We start from the raw sequence: 20,074 nt of genomic DNA on the forward strand, positions 1-20,074 counted from the left end.
AATGGACTGTGGTAGGTGTGTGCCAAGCATGGGAGCAAGAAGAACAGCTGGGACATTACTGTCATCGGGGCAAGAGATGCTGGTGGTCGCAACTGGAGGGTAAAGGCAGAAAAGAGGGAAGATTTCGGGGACATGCTGCAGGCCGCACTCTAAAGACAGCTGAGAAGCTGTGTGCGTGTATTTAGGAGAGAGGAGCACAGAGCGAAAAGGGATCAGAGGTGACCCATTTAGTGCCGGGTCCTCCACTCCCCATCACAGTCAGTGACCCGGTTACCAACTGGCCAGAGTCGTCATTATTCTTCCCACTCACAAGCAAGGTATCGAGCCCCAAAGAATGACCCACACAACACCATGCAGGGATGGGGGGCAAAGTTCAGACTAGATCTCTCTTTTTTCACATGGTTTGTCATCCTCTGTCCCTTCTCACCATACCCTCAGTCCGTCCTAACCTTCGGAGCTTACCCTGCCCCGTGCCATGCACCTCACTGGCCTGGGCCACCATGCTCACTAGATGTGGGCTTGTGCGATTCACCATGAAAGGGAGCAGTGTCACCCCAGAAAATGTCAGGTGGCTATGTTCTTTGACATCATAATCATAACTCTGGAAACTTATTTAAAAGAAGTAATCTAAAGATAGGGAAAAAAAGCAGATGCATGAAGAGGTTCACCAAGGCCTCATTTGTAAAGGAGAAATACTGGAGACTGTCAGATGGGGGTGGTTAAATAAATTGTGGTAGCACCACTTGATGGGACATCAAGCAGCCATTAAAATGCTAATAATGCTGTAACTATGATATATTTTTAAGTGAGAAAAAAGCATTTAAAGTCATAGAAGTGCAATAATTACAGCCAAATAAAAATTTCATATGCAGACAGAGGCTAGAAGGAAATACAGAAAAAGAAAAAATATGAGATTCTGAGTAACTGAAATTGTCTTTTTTCTGTTACTATGATTACATTTTATAAATGCAAACTAAGTTTTTATAACACATTTGAAGTTTGTGCTAAACCCCAACTTAACAGTTCCCTGTGGATCTCTATTCTTTTGGCATCTGCTGACCTAACCAAATGTTATCTGGATGTGGAAAGGACCAATTAAGAGGGGGGTGTTTGTTTTGGTTTTTATTTTTCCCCAAAAACATTTTTGTTGCTGCCCTATCCATGACTTTAGATACTGAGGCTTTTCTAAACCTCAACAAAGAAAACCCTGCTTTCCTCTGCTGGAATCCCAGTGTCACAGGTGCACTTTCTCCATGAAAACAAATACTCTCAATTTACTGATAGAGACTTGACAAAGCCAGGATTGCAGCTCTCAAGGTTACAGCAAAGGCATTGCCCTAGGACTTCTATAGGTCAGGAATATATGTTTCCCATCAATGGATTCCGGAGCTCCTGGCAGAAAGTACCAAGGTTAGTAACTGATGGTTCCCATCTCCCTCTCTCTCCCCACCTGAGCAATGCTGGCCTGATGGAATCTGCAGGACGGTAGAAGGGGAATTATGCATCTCAAAAGCCTCAAACAGCAAGCAGGATGACCTGCTGAAGGCCTCACTGGAGAATGATTTTCTCATTTACATGTGTGAGTGAAGTTCTGGCATGAAGACCTGGTGTCATCCGATTCGGTGTCTATGGGGATGATGTGGCAGCCGGGACCACGCCAAGTGCAGGACAATTACAGCAAATTGCGCTGCTCCTGGGCATGGCAAAACAGACTTTTCACTGCAGCCGTGGGCATGTTTTTGTTGTTGTTGTTGTTGTTGTTTTTCAGGTGAGAACACAAATATAAAATAATCCTTAGCAACATCCTTCTTCCCAAGACAAGAATGTAGGTGGGAATCTACGATGGCAACAAGATAGATATACAGGGAGATGGTTCTAGTGAGAATGCTAAGCTACAGAAAGGTACACATCTGTGATGCATGCATGCAAGAGGACAGACTTAGGCAAAAGACAAGGACTAGAAGAGAAAGAGACCAGGAGTGGAAGACAAGGACTAGGGAGACACTTCTTCTTTTCCGTATTTCTGACCTTAAATAACTTACTGCTAGAGCTAAAGCCATATGGGTCAATTTTGGGAGACAACAAGGCCAAATAAAGTCATGCATTTCTCAAGCATCCCTTGAGTGTCCACTGTGTGCTTAGCACTGTTCTAGATGTTGGGAAGCTGTAAAGAATAAGACGAAGTCCGTGCCTTGAGATCTAGTGACTCACTTGCAAACACACACACACACACACACACACACACACACGCATGATTGTACCTCTATAATGCAATGACAAATATACCCCGGGATATTGCACAGGGATTGCAAAAACCAGTTGGAGGAGGTGAGAGGCAATCTCCTTGAAAAGAGGTAACAATTGAGCCGACTGAGAAGTGGCAGGCATTACCCCAGCAAACAGGAAGTGGGTAAGGGAGAGGGATCTGGAAGGCAAAGTGTCAATACACACAGAAATACAGAGGCAAAGGGCAGCTTGCGTTAAGATGCTGCCAGATCACAGAGAGGGAAGCAGGAGATGTCTAGACCAGAGACGAACAAGGTTGTGAAGGCTGAGGAGCACGTCAGGAGCTCACGCAGTGTTCTGCTGGTGCAAAGGCCATCCACGCCTGCTGGCCCGTGTGTTTGATGGGTTACGCTGATGGCTGATGGGCAGGGTGGTTCTTGGGAAGATGACCAAGCACGGGAAGATCCAGTAGGTGATGGAGGCAGGAGTCTTGGAGAAGCTGAGGCCCCCGCCAGAGCTGAGGTCGGGGTGAGAGGAGGCAGTCCAGAGAGATTTCAGTGCCTCCCAAATCTGGGTGCACGAGGGACTCCTCGGGGCTCCGATTCTAAGTATTGAAGTTTCCGATTCAGCAGCTTTAAGGGGACCTGGACCTTTGCAAAACTTTAAGGTTTACAAGCTCAGTCAGGTTTGAAAGCAGCTGATGTGGGTCATCAGGTCTGCTCTCTCTCCTGTCCTCCACTTTCCCCTTCCTTCCTTTCCAGAACTGTCTATTAAGCACTTACTATATAGCAAAAATGTATTCAGGTTAAAAAGTACCATAGAAGCTAAGGACTAAAGAAAACGGAAAAAATCTATTTCTGTTTTTTTCAAACAGAAAAACCTGCACATCTCCAAGCAGGAGTGTGCAGATGTCCCCATGTGTGGGATTCCACAGACTCCAGCTGGAGAAGCATTGCCTTGAGCACCAAAAACCATCACTTAAGGGCTGGACTTGCTGCCCAGAAACTACAAACTGAACATGGTCACTGGGTTCTCCGAAGGCACTAAAGGCACAAGATGATGCCTTCTATAAGCAGAAGGCATCATCTCGTGGCCTGGGACAGGCTTTCCTTGTTATTTAAAGATCATAATTGATTTGAAAATGTGAAACTTCATAAACTGCCCTCTTTATAGGGAGCCCTGCCCATTCTAACACTGCTCTGCAAATGTTTGAAAAGGTTGTTTTTTTTTTCCCCAAAACTGATTTGGAATGGGAAACTTTTTTTCACTACTGAGAAATATTATGCCAATCTGCTTTCTGCAATTTTCCTTTGATACTGACATACCAGACAGTGCATATTTGTGTCAGAAATTCATGTCAGAACCCTCCCAAAGCCATCCGGGCACGGCACACCATTCAGTTGCAAAAGAGGGGAGGGCCAGGGCTTTGAATACCTCTGTTCAGCTGCAAAAATGTTCAGGCTGAATGGGATCTGCCAACAGAATCATGCTGGTGAAGCCCCCTCTGCTGAGGGCCAGGAAGCCTCCTGCTCCCAATCTGGCCCCACCTGCTTTCTCCCACCCACCTCCCTGGGCAGGTCCTTGTCCTGACCGAGTGCCACTCCTCCAGGATTTGATGGTTCTGGTTGGGAAGACGCAATGAAGACTTGAAGATGATTTCTAGGCCCATGCTGCTTCCAGACCTCAGTCTCCCATTTTGTCCCAAAGCTGCCTCTTGAACCCCCATCTGTAAGAACATGACCAGCCCAGGGGGGTGGACTGATCATGACTGGGAGCTCTGGCTCAATTCTATAAGTATTTATTGAGCGCCTTAAGAGAAAGCACCATGACTGACTCATTAAGCGAATGGTTTTTGAAATCCATCCTGGCAGGAAGCCAGGTTTCCCTTACTAGTTGTGTGACCTTAGGCAAGTTACATCCCCTCTCCAAGGCTCAGCAGTGAATGGAGATAATGACCCTCACTTGGGAGGGTTTAAGGCTTGCGGTCAATTACGTGATGACAAGCATTCTGAGTGGTACGTGGCACTGATAACAGGGGTTTCAATGGGGTCCTAGCAGGAAGCAAATGGATAATTCAAGGAAAGTTTGATAAAGGAATTCTGTACACTGTAGGTGGGGTGAAGGAAACAGGGCACAGTGCAGTGGAAGGGGGTGATTTAGTATGGGAGAGAAGGGTAGAGGATGGAGCAGTTTCTGTAACAGGGAAGGTCACCTTGAGAGAAGTGGTGACCTTCCTCTAGGGAGATGGAGCAGTGACGGCCCCTCCCTCCCTCTTCTTCTATCTGCTGCAGAGCACTCTTCTGCTGAACAAAAAGAAGACAAGGCAGCTCACTGATGTCTGAGATTCGATCTCCTGAGAGCAGGCAGAGAAGGATGGAGAGACCAGGAGGAAGACCTACCATATGCCAGGTTCTGGGAACTCAAGAGGGAATAAAACGTGTTCTTGGAAGTCTAAGAATTCTGAGCCTAGGTGCAGACAGATACAGAAATAAATGATCACAGCATAGGGCAATATGTGCTAGAATAACATAACAAGAAGGGACCACTAAGTCAGGTGGTTCAGAGGAACAAAGTGACCCTGGAAGGATCCTCAAGCCCTTTAGAGTGCTTCTGAAGGATGCACAGGCTTTAAATGCAAGAAAGGAGGCTTGGGAAGGAGCTCCTAGAGAGGGAGGATAGGAACATGGGGGGTGTGGTGTGGCTGTTAAGCAAAGCCTGGGGATTTGGGAAGGGGGATACAAAACCAGGAGAAGATGCCAGGGAGGCCAGCAAGGGGTCTGCCATTCCTAGAGGGACCTGCTGGTCAAGGCAAAGAGGGGTTCAGCAATTATCTTGAGAGCCACTGGGATCTACGGCTGGATTTTAAACAAGAGAGTGACTAGTAAGATCTGTTTTTCAGCAAAATGGCCTTGGTCACCTTAGGGAAGAAGGTAGTGGTTGTTCCGACCCAGACCCACAAGCACTGGTAGGGAAATCCTGAGATGGGTATGGTCATGGTGCAGGGAGAGCACGGTTCTAAACTGAGGCTCCCAGCAAATGTTCCTAGCAGGATAGAAAGTCTTGGCCAGAAGAGAATTCAGCGCTCTGTGTCAATCTCTAAGGAGCATTGCAATCACCTGGGGTCTTATAACAGTGCAGACCCTGACTCAGATCTGGGGTAGAGCCTGAGATGGCACATTTCCAGATGATGCTGAGACAAAGGACACACTTTGAGTGGTTAAGCCTTTGAGGCCACCCAAGTGCCCTTCCCCAGGTTAGCTAATTGAGGCCACGGGAGGGTGTGCCTGGTGGGGTACCCAAGTAGGTCGGTGGCAGAGCCTACAAAAACCTAGCTTTGCATCCCCCAGTTCTGAGTTCTTGTGGGGCCCCCAGGACCTTTTGGGAGATTGTCAGAGGCCAGGCGCTTTACTTGCTACTTAAGGGCAAAGGGGAGAGGGAGCGAACAACGAGTTGATGAAGTGAAAGTGTTTCCGGCACATCCTTGGACAGTGCAAATGGATGTGCCAACATGTGTGATGAGCTCTTCACACATCAGCCTGCTCTGAGGGGATCATGAAAGCTGACATAAATCTCTGGTGGGCTGCCAAAGGCCTGCTTCTCAGACAGAGTGACTGGCATAAAAGCACAAGACTCAAAACACACGCTCACACTGGTGCAATCTCACATACTTGGAGAACAATCTCGTAATATGTATCAAGAGTTACAAAGGTGTTCATTCTATTCAACCCTGTAATTTCATGTGGGGGAATGTCTAAGACAGAAATATATGGAATAGAGGAGGAAGAAAGCCAGCCATGACTCTGAATGACTACTGGGTAGCGACATACACCTAATTCTTACAATAGTCCTGAACTGTAGGCTTGAATATTGCTTCTCCTATGTGCATTAAAAAAAAAAAAAAAAAAGTTTAAGAATATAACTCAATTTCAGAGCAGTTAATCTGCCCAAAAAGTCTCCCGTCTAACAGGTAATATTCAAACCAGGATTTGAATCCAAAGGCCATGCTCTTTCCACCATCACACAACACCATCATGTGCACACTAGGTTCATTACCGTGTTATCAGAAATACAGAAAAACAGTAGTGGAATGGATAAGTAAATTAGGGTATATACACTCAATGGGAAATTATGCAGTCATTATAAAAGATAAGCTGTTTTTATGATGCTATAAAAGCATCATGATTGTGATAAAATGCTTAATGAAAAATTACGATAGCAAATTTTATGTAATTATAGTTAGGTAAAAGATGTGCGCACCTTAAAGATAAAATACAAGGAAAAATAACTGTTGTGCTAGGGGAAGAGATTATACGTGATTTTTTTTTCTCTGATACCCAAACTTCCTGTAATATTGTTAAAAGAATTGGCTGGGGGAAGGCTAAAATTACAGAATACATGTGTTGGTGAGGACTGCAAAAAGCAGTCTATACATAGAGGGTCCTTAAGGGAAGTTCCAAACACAGTCTTGAAACCACCATGCATGCTCCCAGCCTCCTGTGGCTCTGTGTTTCAGTCAGAATTGTGAAAACACTCTAGATGAGTCGTTCCAGTATTAAGTTACACCCCTCCAGCATCTTCCCTGGAAGGAACTCACAGCACAGGTGCCTTATCCCAGGCAGTAGCACCATCATTAAAAAGAACTGCCTTCCAGAATTGCAGATGGTACGCTCACACAGAAGGTGGGAAAGGACAAAAGGGCAGTTAAGCATCACGGCTGACATGAGGACAATCACCTAGAGTGCTCTGAGGGAGGGATCCTGAGGCCTTGTTAAGGTCCAAGGGAAGTGTGTGGCCTGATTGATTATTGATGTCTACCATGGGAATGGTATTAGGGAGGAGTGGGGACACACACATACCCCATATTCACCTCCATTTGTTAGGAAATAAGCAAATGGAGACTTAAATTTTAAAACAAGAAGGAAAAACAGAACTACCCCTTCTAACTTTGGGTTTATAGATTTCCATCCAGATGTACGCATATTGTTCTAATCTCCTCCCTCAGATCCATTCCTATTGAATGAAGAGGGCTATTATTTTCAGCACATTTCTACAATCAATGGAAGGCATGTGAATGTCTCTGCTTGCTACCGACAAATCTACCGAGAAGGAAAAGGAAAGCAGAGATTCAAACTTTGCTAACCAGCTGTTTAAAAAGATCCCGTTCATTTGTACCATATCCCCAAAATTCTGTCTTACATTCTGGGGAGATCAGTCACCATACCCCACAATAGAATGATTAGAAAGTAAAATACAGCCTCTGTACTCAGGGGATCAGAAAGTCATTAAATGGGGTAGTTAAGTAGATTACACTGAAATCGGGAAATGTTTGACATAGCGAAAACCCAAATTTTGCAATGTGGTCATAATCATGCAAGAGATATAACTGCACAAAGACAAGAAAAAAAAAAAATAAACCCATGTGAAATGGTTGGCGTGTGAGGGCCTGGGAATGGGGTTACTTTCCTCTCTCCATCTCCCCAACACCATGTAATGTTGTTACAATGTCACTAACATTAAGAAAGAATAAATTCTTTTAAAAAAAAAATCAAGCCATCATAAAGAAGTCAATATTTAAATATGCTCTCTTCACTCTGACTGAAGTTTGGAGTACAGTTTTATTCATGCAACAAATATTTATGGAGTGCCAACTTTATGCCAGGTACTGTTTTAGGTACTTGAGATATAGCTGGAAAAAAGACCCGTCACCTTCACAAACTGACCTATTGGAAGTGGAGCTCTATGTGTTCAATGTAAACTCACTGGTCACTGGAACCTCATGTAGTCTAGTATCTTAGGATTTTATATGGTCATATCAGGTTATATCTGTCAGTTAACTGATATCAAGAGTTACTCCTAACCACCATCACTATACCCTAGCCATCAAAAAGAACCTCTCTAACCTTCATTCATTAAAAAAAAAAAAAAAAAAAAAAAAAAAAGTTTTCAGTGCCTACTCTTTTCCAGGTACGGCATACAGCATTGAGTTCTCAAGCAGTGAGTAATACAGATGTGATTCCTGCCTTCGTGACACTTATAATATAGGAAGACACATTTATAAATAAAGACACAGTATTGATGAATTGTGATACATGTTTTCAGGACAGGCAGTGCTAGAGAACAACAGTGAATGGGTAGAGTCCTACTTAAGTAAGACTGTGAGGAAGGGCCTTTCTGAGGTAGTAGTAGGCATACTGATCCCTGTCATACGAGAATGGGTTAGTCATGGGAAAGGAGGTGGAAGAGTTTTCTGTTGGCTGAGAACTCCATATGCAGGGAGCCTGAGGTATGAGGGAATGTGGCATTTGGAGGACATAAAAGAAGGTCAGTGAGACAAGAGAGAAAAAGAAAATGCAAGATACAAGGTCTTTGAGACCTAAGCTGGTAGTTCTGATTTTATGTGAAATGCATTATTCTCTGTAAGTAAAATAATAAAACCTTAGGAGACAGTAAAGAAAACTTAAATAAATATAGAGAGATTTAATATTGTAAAGATATCAACTACCACCCATGATGTTCTATATGTTCAATGCCATTCTGATTAAAACTACCACAGGGGGCAGGAATAACCAAGAGTTTTCTGAAGAAGGACAAGGAGGAGAGGGCTCTGTCAGAGATCAAGATTAAGTGTGAACTATCATAATTATGACTGTGTGTGGTTGTGATGTGTGGGTCCCCCATGGAACAGAGAGCTCAGGAACAAATTAATGCATTTAAGGAATTCTGGCCTATGTCAGATATGGCTGGGTGGATCAAGGAAAAAGAGGGGTGATTTTCAAAAGGACCTGGGAAAAGTGTTTATCTATACAGAAAAAAATGAATTTTGCACCCCATCTCACACCATACACAAAAATTAACTGCAGATAGATCAGAGACTCAAATTCAGAGAGAAACAGCATACACCTGTTAGTAGGAATATAGGGAATCATCTTTGTTACCTTGGTTTTGTGAAAAGCTTTTGAAGGACACCGAATGTGCTAACTAAATATGCCAAGACTGATAAAATTGGCCATATTATATAATTAAGGGCTTTTGTTATCAAAAGATAATTTACAAGAAGCAAAAAATGGCAAGTCACATATGTAACTGACAAAATAGTATCAAAAATATATAAAGGACTACTACATATCAATAATAAAACAGGTACTCCAATAAGAAATGGGCAAGAAATATGAATAGGTATCCCATAGAAAAGGAAATGCAAATGAGTAACAAATATACAAAAATATACTCAACCTTCTTAATAATCAAGGGAATACAGAGCAATACAACAATAAGATGCCATTTTATACCTATTTAACTGGCCAAAATTAATAATCCTGACAATACCAAATACTGGTGAGGATCTGGAATCATAGGAGTGCCTATTGTTTGCTGGCATAAGTATAAGTTGGTGAGACTAGTTTGGATATAAACTCAAGAGAAAACCTTACACATATACAATAAGAGATATGCACAAGGATGCTCATCACCACTGTTGACAAAGGCAACATCCTGGAGGCAATCCTAAATGCCTATCAAAGACTAACGGATAAATGCATTGTAGTATCTTCACACAATGGAATATTACACAGCAGTCAGGATGAATGTGCTAGGTTACACTCATCAATAGGGATGACTGGTAACAACATAATATGGAGTTGAAATGTTTCAAAAGATTATATACAACTTATCACTTAAAGTTAAGAGACTAATAAAGCAAAATAATATGCCTTTAAGAAATGCATACAAGTGTAGGGATCCAAAGGGGTACGTGCACCCCAATGTTTATAGCAGCAATGTCCACAATAGCCAAACTGTGGAAAGAGCCAAGATGTCCATCGACAGATGTATGGATAAAGAAGATGTGGTATATATACACAATGGAATATTATGCAGCCATCCAAAGGAATGAGATCTTGCCATTTGCAATGACGTGGATGGAACTGGAGGGTGTTATGCTGAGTGAAATAAGTCAATCAGAGAAAGACATGTATCATATGACCTCACTGATATGAGGAATTCTTAATCTCAGGAAACAAACTGAGGGTTGCTGGAGTGGGGGTGGGGTGGGAGGGATGGGGTGGCTGGGTGATAGACGCTGGGGAGGGTATGTGCTATGGCGAGTGCTGTGAATTGTGCAAGACTGTTGAATCACAGATCTGTACCTCTGAAACAAATAATGCAATATATGTTAAAATGAAGGGGGGAAATCGGAGGAGGAGACGAACCATGAGAGACGATGGACTCTGAAAAACAAACTGAGGGTTCTAGAGGGGAGGGGGGTGGGGGGATGGGTTAGCCTGGTGATGGGTATTAAAGAGGGCACGTTCTGCATGGAGCACTGGGTGTTATGCACAAACAATGAATCATGGAACACTACATCCAAAACTAATGATGTAATGTATGGTGATTAACATAACAATAAAAAATAAAAAAAATAATAGTTAAAAAAAGAAATGCATACAAGTAGTAAAGTTATATAAAAAGGAATTATATACAGAATTCAGGATAGCAGGGGGAGTCAGGAGGTTGAAATGAAAGTAGCTCATAAGTAGATACAAGACACCATCAAAATTTTGGTTGCCTCGGTAGTTGGAACGTTATTACAAAAATGAAATAAAGACTAAGTACAAATGAGGGTCATGCACAGACCAGTGAGGAAAGTGTTTCATGAAACTAGGAGTAAAAATAATTCAATTTTGGGGACCCAAGTGGTAGGTCAGAGCAGGAAGGATCCTCTGAAGCTATCTGGTCCAATTCTCCCAGGTCTTGGATACAAAAGCCAAGGTCCAGGTAGGGAAAGGGACTCACTGAAATTTATTACTTGGCCATGGCAAACTAAAAGTCAGTTTTAAATTTCCTAATCACATAATTTATTATTGGCTTGAAACGACATGGGCATGCTAAAAATATTCATAAAATAAAAAGAAGACCAAGAAAGCAATAACCATTGTTATGACCTACATTCTGAAGGGCTCTGAAGGTGACCCAGCCTGTATGTGTGTATGTGTGCTTGTTTACATGCATGTATGTGTGTGTGCTTGTTTGCATGCATGTATGTGTGTGTGCTTGCTTGCATGCATGCATGTGTGTGTGCTGTATGTATGTATGTATGCATGTATGTGTGCCTGCTGGATATATGTACGCATGTATTGAGTCCATCATGATGTAGGCCAAGGCTCTTGGGTGTTAAGTTTTAAGGAACTACTTTTCTTTTAATCAAGTGTGAAGAAGTAGTAGTCACAGAAAAGGGGACCTTAGCTCAGAGTGAGGGGAGGAGAGCCACTGGCTAGCTCCTGAGGTCAATGAAAGGATAATCTCTGAATCACAGATTTGAATTCCAGCCTCCAGAGATTCCAAAAGGAAACCTCCGATGTCCTGATGATAGGCGAGAATTGCAATCATGCAATCACGCAACCAAAATGAAGGCGTTTGGGTCCCAAATGCAGGGGTGCTCTGACCACAACAGAAACGGAAGAGCCAGCCAGTTAAAAGCAGAAAGGCCACGCTGCACTGCCCAGTCCGGGTGGAATTCCAACAGGAGGACAAGGTAAAACATCAGAGATGAAAAGAGAATGGCTTATGATGTTTAAAGAGGCACTTGGCAGCTTAGACACCGCCTCTGGGCACAGCTTATTGAAAGGACCATGTAGCCAAAGAGAGGGTTCCATCTCTGGCTGCGTGGCTGTGTGTACAGCTGTTTCTCTACACAGTCCTCTGGGTGTACAGCGTATCAAAACACAGGTTCCCTGCCACGTAAGGAACATGAAGGAGAGCCCGCGTTGTGCCAAATGAAGAACTACCTTGTCATTTCCTTCCCTCCACTCTCCGAGGACAATGGCAAATGCCAGGGATTCAAGTTTAACTTGTGGATTTTTTTTTTAGTTCAAAATTTTCCTTAAGAGAGGAATTATGGCAGAAGGGGATGAGAAAGAGCAGTGAGCCTACGGAAACTGCAGGGAGCTTCTCCCTTGACATTCCTATGGCACGGAAAGGAGGTGCCCTGGAGTTCCTCCAGTCTGGGAGCAGACAGACAGAGCCCCTGGTGTCTCTGGTGCCTCCAACAGTTAACTCTCCAAAGAAACAGAGCAATTCTGAGGATGCCATTGAGCATATACAGCCTCACACACATGCAGATGAACACATAAGTGCATATGTGCGTACACGTGCCAGTGCGCAACCACATAAACTCACACACGTACAGGCTCGTACACACACACACACACACACACACATACACACACACACACACACACACACACCCAAGACACATATACTCATCCACACATGCACACTGAGGGAATATTCTCTATGCAGCAACTTCTCCTGTTTTCTTACAGCTAACCCGATGATTAATGTTTATTGCGAAAGGCTCCCTATTTGCCGGGAGAACACGATTTGCTGTTCTTCACGTAACAAGTGCCATACATCCGTTGATTCTCCTCCTGTCACATTACCTGGCTCCTCCACAAACACCCAAGTTGTAATAGAAAAAAGAAACACCCTGAGGCACATATACAGGCATTCCTGGTATTCCACAAGTGGATGACAGGCAGCTCTAATGGTCTCACTTACATAAATATAACTTACTCACATCAGAACACAACTTCCTTTCCTTCCAGACTCTGAGTGCCAGAAATCATTCTTTTCAACCCACAGCCGTTTCTATTGAAACACCTGTCAACCTGCTTGTCAGCCCAGCAGACCTCTGTAGGGCATCTACCCAGGGATGCCTGCATTTTCAAGTCTGTGGAAGAACAATGCCCTATGGAGGTTGAGGGATGGGCTGAGGGTTAGGAAAAATGGCTCCCGGACATCCCAGGGCCCTGACTTTTAAGATTTAGAAGAAGCCCTTTGGGCAGATTTATTGAGTTTTGTGTGTATGTATGTCTTTTTTAATCTCGCAAATAAACAACAGAACTAATTTCTCCCATACAGGGGAGGGGAAAATATTCATAGGGTAAAGTTTGTGCTGGGCTCCAGCATCAGAATTGCAAGATACCAGTGATAAGACACAACAGGATACTGACAGACTGGTAAGGCTCTGTGTGCCTTCCCTTACTCCACAAGCTATTCAGCAACCGTGAGGAAAAAAGGCCACAGCACTTCTCGAATTTGAGCCTTAGAATAATTACTACCTAGCACCTGCCTGTGTATGGGTGAGCTGGCTATACTATAACATTAGGTAATGCTGGATTCTGGCAGAGTCAAATGAAGACAAGGGAAGGCCAGAGTCAAGACTGTGTTTATTTAGCTGGTATTTGGCTAGGATAACGTATCAGAGTGAATTTATTGGATTCATTTTATGCAGTATTTTTCCCCAACCCTGAATGTACATTAGAATTTCCTGAGGAACTTAAAAAAACAACCCACACGGATAAAGACTCTTCCCCAGAGATTCGGATTTATTTGGACTGCAATGAGACCCAGGCATCCATCCTTCTACCATCCATCCATTTATGTATCTACCTACCTATTTATTTATGTTTTGGGGCTCTCAAGATACGATTCTAAACTTCAGCCAAGATTGAAACCACTAAAACTGTTGGATAAAACTTTCACCATTACCCCTTGTTAAGACAAAGCACAAATCTACACATTCACCCAAGGAGTATTTATTGAGCACACACTCTGTGCAAACTTCTGTTTTAGGTCCTGAATATACAATGAAAAGCAAAAACATACATGGCCAGCATCGGCTCAAGACCAAAGGCTCCCAGGCTGGAGGACAGGGGATGAGCCACGGACACAGTTCAATTCTGAAGGTCATCTGCAGGCAGAGTTCCATCTTGCTCAGGAATGCTCAGTTTTTTGTCCCATTCAGATCTTTGACAGACTGGATGAGGCCCACAAACACTGTGGAAGCCATCTGCTTTACTCAGAGTCCACTGACTTAAATGTTAATCTTCTCCAAAAACACCCTCACAAAAATATCCAGAATAATATTTCACCTCATATCTGGGCACCTCGGCTCAGCCACGTTGACACATCAAACAACCATCACGTGGCCCACCCCCCTTATGAGCCTAAAGGTCCCACAGATGACACTAAAGCACACAAACAACATGAGTTCAGACTGTGAACATTGTAGGGAAGAAAGAAGCAAGTTGCTGGACGAAGTGGACGGGAGAGGGAACATGTCTCTTGGAGGTGAATGAGAGGAAGGAGCCAGTCGTGAGAACTATAACGTGACAACTGCTACAGGCAGAAGAAATGACATCTGCAAAGCCACATGAGCTGGAGCTAACGCGATGGGATTGAGAAAATCACAGAAGGCCAGGGGGGCTGGTACACAGAAGCAAGGGGAAGAGGGGCTGGGGATGACATTAGAGGCAGGCAGGCAGGGGCCAGATCATTCAGGGCCCAAAGTTAAGACCAAGCCAAAGCAGGAAAGGTATGTGATCGGATTTACCTTTAAGATGATCTGTCTGGCCGCAGCATGCAGTGGAATAGTGTGAGTGGGGGTTAAGGGATGGGTAGGGAGGTCCTCAAATGATCCAGGCATCGGGTGACTGCTCAGAGCAGGGTGGTGGTAGAGATGGGGCCACGTGACCTAACCTGTGTCTATTTTGGCAGGGGGAGCAATCAAACTTACTAGAGCATGAGATGTGTGGCCGGTGGGGAGGAATGAATGATTCCCACATTTCTTGCTTAATTCAAAAGAAAGAAGAGCTTTTTTTTCCTAGTTAGAGCCTGGCTCAAGTTATACCCAATAACCACCCGCATTATGCAAATTGTGTGTCCTAATTAATGTAGATCCAGCCTGAATTATGCAAATTCTTGCTTTGGGCTGTGTTAGTCACTTCCTCCTATACCACCTCCAGCTCATGAGGTATACCACATTCCATCGCTCCCCACTGTCCTTCTGTGGACCAGAGCCATGTGTGTGTCTGGGCAAGAGGGAGCCCTAAGAGGCTACTGTGGCCAAGCCAAAGGACAGAAGGAAGGTGTGCCTGAACATCCAAGCTGCGTCACTACCTCCTATGGGCCTCCCTCTGTGGGAGCTTGCTCAGGGGCCCATGCCCGCAGTTGGCCCCCTCTCTCCATCCCTGTGTGCGTGCTCCAATCCCAGGCAGAATCCCTCCCAATCTCAGCCTTACTGTAATGCGCTCTGATGGAGCCTCTGCTTTTTGCTCAGATCAAATCCAGCCATCTGTATGCTGGAAAAACATTGACAACCCTCTGACCTATCGCACTTTTCAAAGTGCTCCCACATGGGAATGCCGCCTTGTTTTATTGAGGCGAAGTCTGTGTTTTATTTAACTCTGAACGCCAGGCACCTAGAATAGCTTGCAAGATAAATGTCAATCAACTCTAGCATAATCAAGACACCCATTCCTGCCTCATTAGGGTCCTCTCATTCCCTTTAAGCTTCTCAGATTTATACACTGTAATTAGAAACTTGGTGATTCTGAGTGCTCCACAGCAAGGCTTACTGGGAAGCTTCACGTGTCTGAATTTTAAATATTTTCACACTTCGTTAACCCAGTTGCTAGTGTAACATCTTCTGGCCCAATTCCCTCACACTGTGTGATTTTTATTTTTGGACAGAAACGAGAACAATTAATTGAATTGAAACGCGTATTGATTACTGTTTTTCATGAACTCCGAACAGCTTGCCTCTGGATTTTATTGAAGAGTTTTTAAACAACTGGCGGGATTGTTTCCTCTGTGACCCCATTCTGGCTGCAAGCACCCGTCTGCAGTTGCAATGGTCTGTTTTGGGTGAGTTGTGTTGTTTACAAGAGCGGAGACAGAGTGGGAGAGACCACGCCAACCTTCACATGCAGGGCCTGGATAGGGGAACCCTGCTATCTCGTCCAAACCCAAGCAGGGCTCTGGAAGAGTCTATGGAAATGGCTTGATGTCCACATCCCTGATGAAGCTATTCAGCCCTCGGGTCCAACGTGAGCAGGGATATTACTCCGTTCACTCAGTGGCCACATGGAAGAATTATTCCTTCAAGGCCTGCAGTGTTTTTATCAAGCAGAACTTCCTGGGTCCAAGCTGTGAACATGTAAGATGTCTTAGCCCACTGCTTCTCACACTTGTATATGTACGTGTATCATCGGGAGAGCTTGTTAAAACACAGACTCCGATTCAGTGGGTCTGGGCTGGGGCCTGAGATTCTGCATGTCTGATGTTGATCTGTTGGTTTGTGGAGATGAGGCCTCTGACATTACCCAACCCTGGGCACTATGTGTCACTTTGTTAGGAAACCGATCACAGAGGCGCACTGTGTATGTCCCACTAAAGTACAAATCCCCAAGGATCTGCAGGCCAGAGTCTAATTCACCCTAATGCCTCCTGTCATAGTGAAGGTGAGGCTGGCTTCGGTGCGCTCCAATGAGCACCATGAGCTCCCACTTCGGTGGGCAGGGAGAGAGGTCATAACTGCTGGAGAATTAGACCGTTTCACAGCCTCAAAGGGGCATTAGGGACAGGGCTAGACTCCTGTTCCTTAGGGAAGGGAGGTCCAGGGTCTCATGGTCCATGGCTCCAGGGAGTGCATCTAAATAAGAACTCCTGACTGAAAGAAAGGCGTCAAAGACCAGGTTAGCAGCAGGCAAGAGGCAGATGTGACAAAGCTTTTGCATCTTCTACCTGGGTACAAGATCTTCCAGTAAAGAGCTGAGCCCTCATTGCAATATCATAGGTAATGGAAATGTCCTTGCCTCTGGCACATTTTCCAGATGTCTCCAAGATGCCTGTGTACCCACAGTCCATTAGCCACATAAAAGCCGAGCGATCTTTGAAAAAATATAAATCTGATTCTTTCATTCCTCTACTTAAAATTCTCCTAGGGCTTTCTATTTCTCTAAGGATAAAGCACAAACTCTAGAATCCCTGCACAATCTGACCCTGCCCACACACTTCCCCCACGGTCTCATCATCATCATCCATGCTCTGAAGCTTTAGTCACTCTGACCTTCTTCCTATTTGTTAAACATGCCAAAGTCATTCCTACCCCAGGGCCTTTGCATTAGCTGTTTTTCTTCAAGTGTCACCACTGCTTTGTGTTCAAAGACTCTGGCCACAGGCAAAGTTTCAACAGCAGAGCAACTCCAAAATGAGGTATAAACCTTTAATTTTATGGGTTTGACATGGATTTATTTTTCTCTTGATTCTTACCCAGTTGAAGCCTGGAATAATCTGGCACCTTCATATTACAAAGAGGGGACTAAGCCCAGAGACAGAATGAGACATAATCAAAGCCACTCAGATTTGGCAGAACTGTCCAAGGATAGACCCAGACATTGTGACTTAGACTCATGGGGAAGGAAATTTAATTTTTTAAATTTACTTGAACCTACTGCACTGAATAATATGGACAATATTCACATAGTCATAACCCTTTCTTTACTACATCCACTGCCCCTTTTCTTGGCTTTTGACTTTGCCAAGTCCAAGATTATATATAGGAAGGTAGAGAGAATCCTAGATTTCTCTTCTATTTGTGTTATCCTATTTTTCTTTGTCACAAAATATACTGTTTGAGACCAGAAGAGGGTGATTTGTAATTTATGGGTTCCTCTCTAGAAATTACAACCAGAACCTGATTTTTAAAAATCAAATTGGTTTCATCTAATTAAATTTGGAAATTGCCTCATAAACACATAACTCTGTTATAAATGTCTTTAAAAGCAAGGTCTCCTGCTTATGATCTGAGGCAGGAATGGGTTGAGCCCAGCATGGAAGGGACTCCCCGTTTCTCTGCTTAGGCGGAGAGTCTCTTATCAGTTGCTGAAATTTTCCAAAGAGTGGTGTGGTCTAGAGCACTGCTTATCCAAGTTTCATGCCCATGTGAACCACCCAGGAATCTTGCTAACATGGAGACTCTGATTTAGGAGGTCTGGTGGGGCCTCAGATGCTGTGTTTCTAACCAGTTCCCAGGTAATGCCAATGCTGCTGGTCCATGGACCACACCGAGTAAGGGGCAAGGCAACCACACTTGAATTCAGGACCCACAAATTTGCCACCTCAGCTCTATGACCTTGGTCTCCACACTTGACCTGAGTTTCAATTTCCTTATCTTCATGTACTGTGAGAGCTAACATTTACTGATGCTATTTCTAAATGCCAAATACAGCATTAAACAGGAGGCTACTTGATGTGCCCACGGTTACACAGCAAGCAAGTGGTAGAGCTATGGTTGAGAACTAGGCTGTTGGACTTCAAAAGCCAGCATTCTTACCTTCTGAGGCCCCACTAGCTTGTGAAGCTCATGGTCACAGCCACATTTATGCTCAAAATACAATGACCTCAGCCCACGACCTCCCTGGCTCCTTTCACAGCAACATCCAAGAAGCTTAGCATACTCCCAAAAGATGACCCCCCCCCCCCCGAGCTCACAAACATGTCACACGGCTACAGCCTTCCATCTCTGGCTCTCTGTAATCACAGCCCAGAGAGCAGCCAAAAATCTATCTGAAGGTGTCTTGCCAGAGCTCTGTCCAGGACAGCCCATCCCAGAAATGCCAGCATCCCCCATGACTGGTCTTTGAAAACACACAAGGTTCGGGGCTCACACACAAGTGAAAAGAAGGGAACACTCCCCTAATCTGTGCCCACCTTGGTGCCCAGAGCTCCAGAGAGTGTGCCATACAACGAGCCCTCAACTTCAAGGAGCTGCTGCTCAAACAGGGCATGCCCCTCACAGCTGGGCTTGCTCCCTTGCTCTCTCTCCATCTATTCCTCTCTTCTCCTCATAGAATGGCACGAGTGGGTTTCCCAACCCAGCCCAGGGTACATCCCATTAGAGGAAGAAGTATACTGCTCCCAAGGCAGAAGTCGGTCTGTGCAGGGCTAGGACTCCACCTGCCACATGACCCAGCCCAGTGGTTTCCAAGTGCAGCTAGGCACAAGGACTAGGGCCTTTTCAGGACAAACTTGTCCTCAATTCAAGGCAAAAAGAGAGAAAATAAGGAGACTCATGAGTTATTCATAAAGCTAAATTTATTCAATTTGAAGGACTGCCTTTTATTCTTAAATTATGTCCTTTCTGTATTTTTGAAATGATGTCTTTTATGAAATGATGTTGATAAAAAATGGTAAAGAACTGTATGTCGGTCCTCCAAACCTTTTGAAATGTTACTGGCCTGTGAATTCCCAAAATCGCGAACATCTGGCATACAGAGCCATTTACGTAATAGTACCAAGCAACTTAACTCCCTAAGTTCTGGGTCCCTTCCCTCTGCTTTACAAAGAACAGGTTGCCACACACAGTAGATGTCTATTTCATATGTGTGTGTGTGTGTGTGTGTGTGTGTGTGTGTGTGATTGCAGCATCTGCTTCACAAAGAATGACAGGTAGCTTTGAAATGATGGGGCTTTGTTTCAGTTAAGGATCCAGTCCCTCTCTTCCCCAGTGACGTACTACTGAACATGTTCTGGACATGGTCAATATGGTCCCTCCCTCCTCTAGTGGGTTCCCCAGAAAGGAAGCTTCTCCAAACCACGTGTCCCAAGATGGAGCATTAGACAGCTCTTCTTTTGATAGATGTTGTGAGCTAAGGCATTTTATTCAGTACCTGGACATGATGGATGGTGTTCTCCTTTCTTGGAGAGCTCTGAGGTCCTTCCAGGTCTCTCTAGAGAGCTCTTGTGTCCATCAAATTCACCTAAATATTTCTCCCTCACCAATCCTCTTTAACTTTCCTCCCTTACGTGGGGATATTCTTCCCCAGCTCACTCTCAGTACACCTCAATACCTCTAAGGACCTTCCTGCGTGAGCCCTCAGTGTCTGCAGTACCTTTCAGCCTGGGGATGCTTGGAACCTTTCCCACCTCAGACCCTCTAGAGGAACCCTCCTAAAGCAGCCATCTCCACTCCCATTTTGTAGGGGAGGAAGCAGGCCTGGAGAGAGGA

At 44.4% G+C, this 20,074-nt stretch overlaps 1 protein-coding gene across 11 annotated transcripts in view; it reads right to left on the reverse strand.

Annotated features, from left to right (window-relative positions):
- Positions 1-20,074, reverse strand: part of PTPRT (protein tyrosine phosphatase receptor type T) — a 1,164,533-nt gene that overhangs the window by 394,118 nt on the left and 750,341 nt on the right. The gene's annotated exons all lie outside the window — the stretch shown is intronic.

Source organism: Zalophus californianus, chromosome 8, assembly GCF_009762305.2.
Source record: "Zalophus californianus isolate mZalCal1 chromosome 8, mZalCal1.pri.v2, whole genome shotgun sequence".
Lineage (NCBI taxonomy): Eukaryota > Metazoa > Chordata > Mammalia > Carnivora > Otariidae > Zalophus > Zalophus californianus.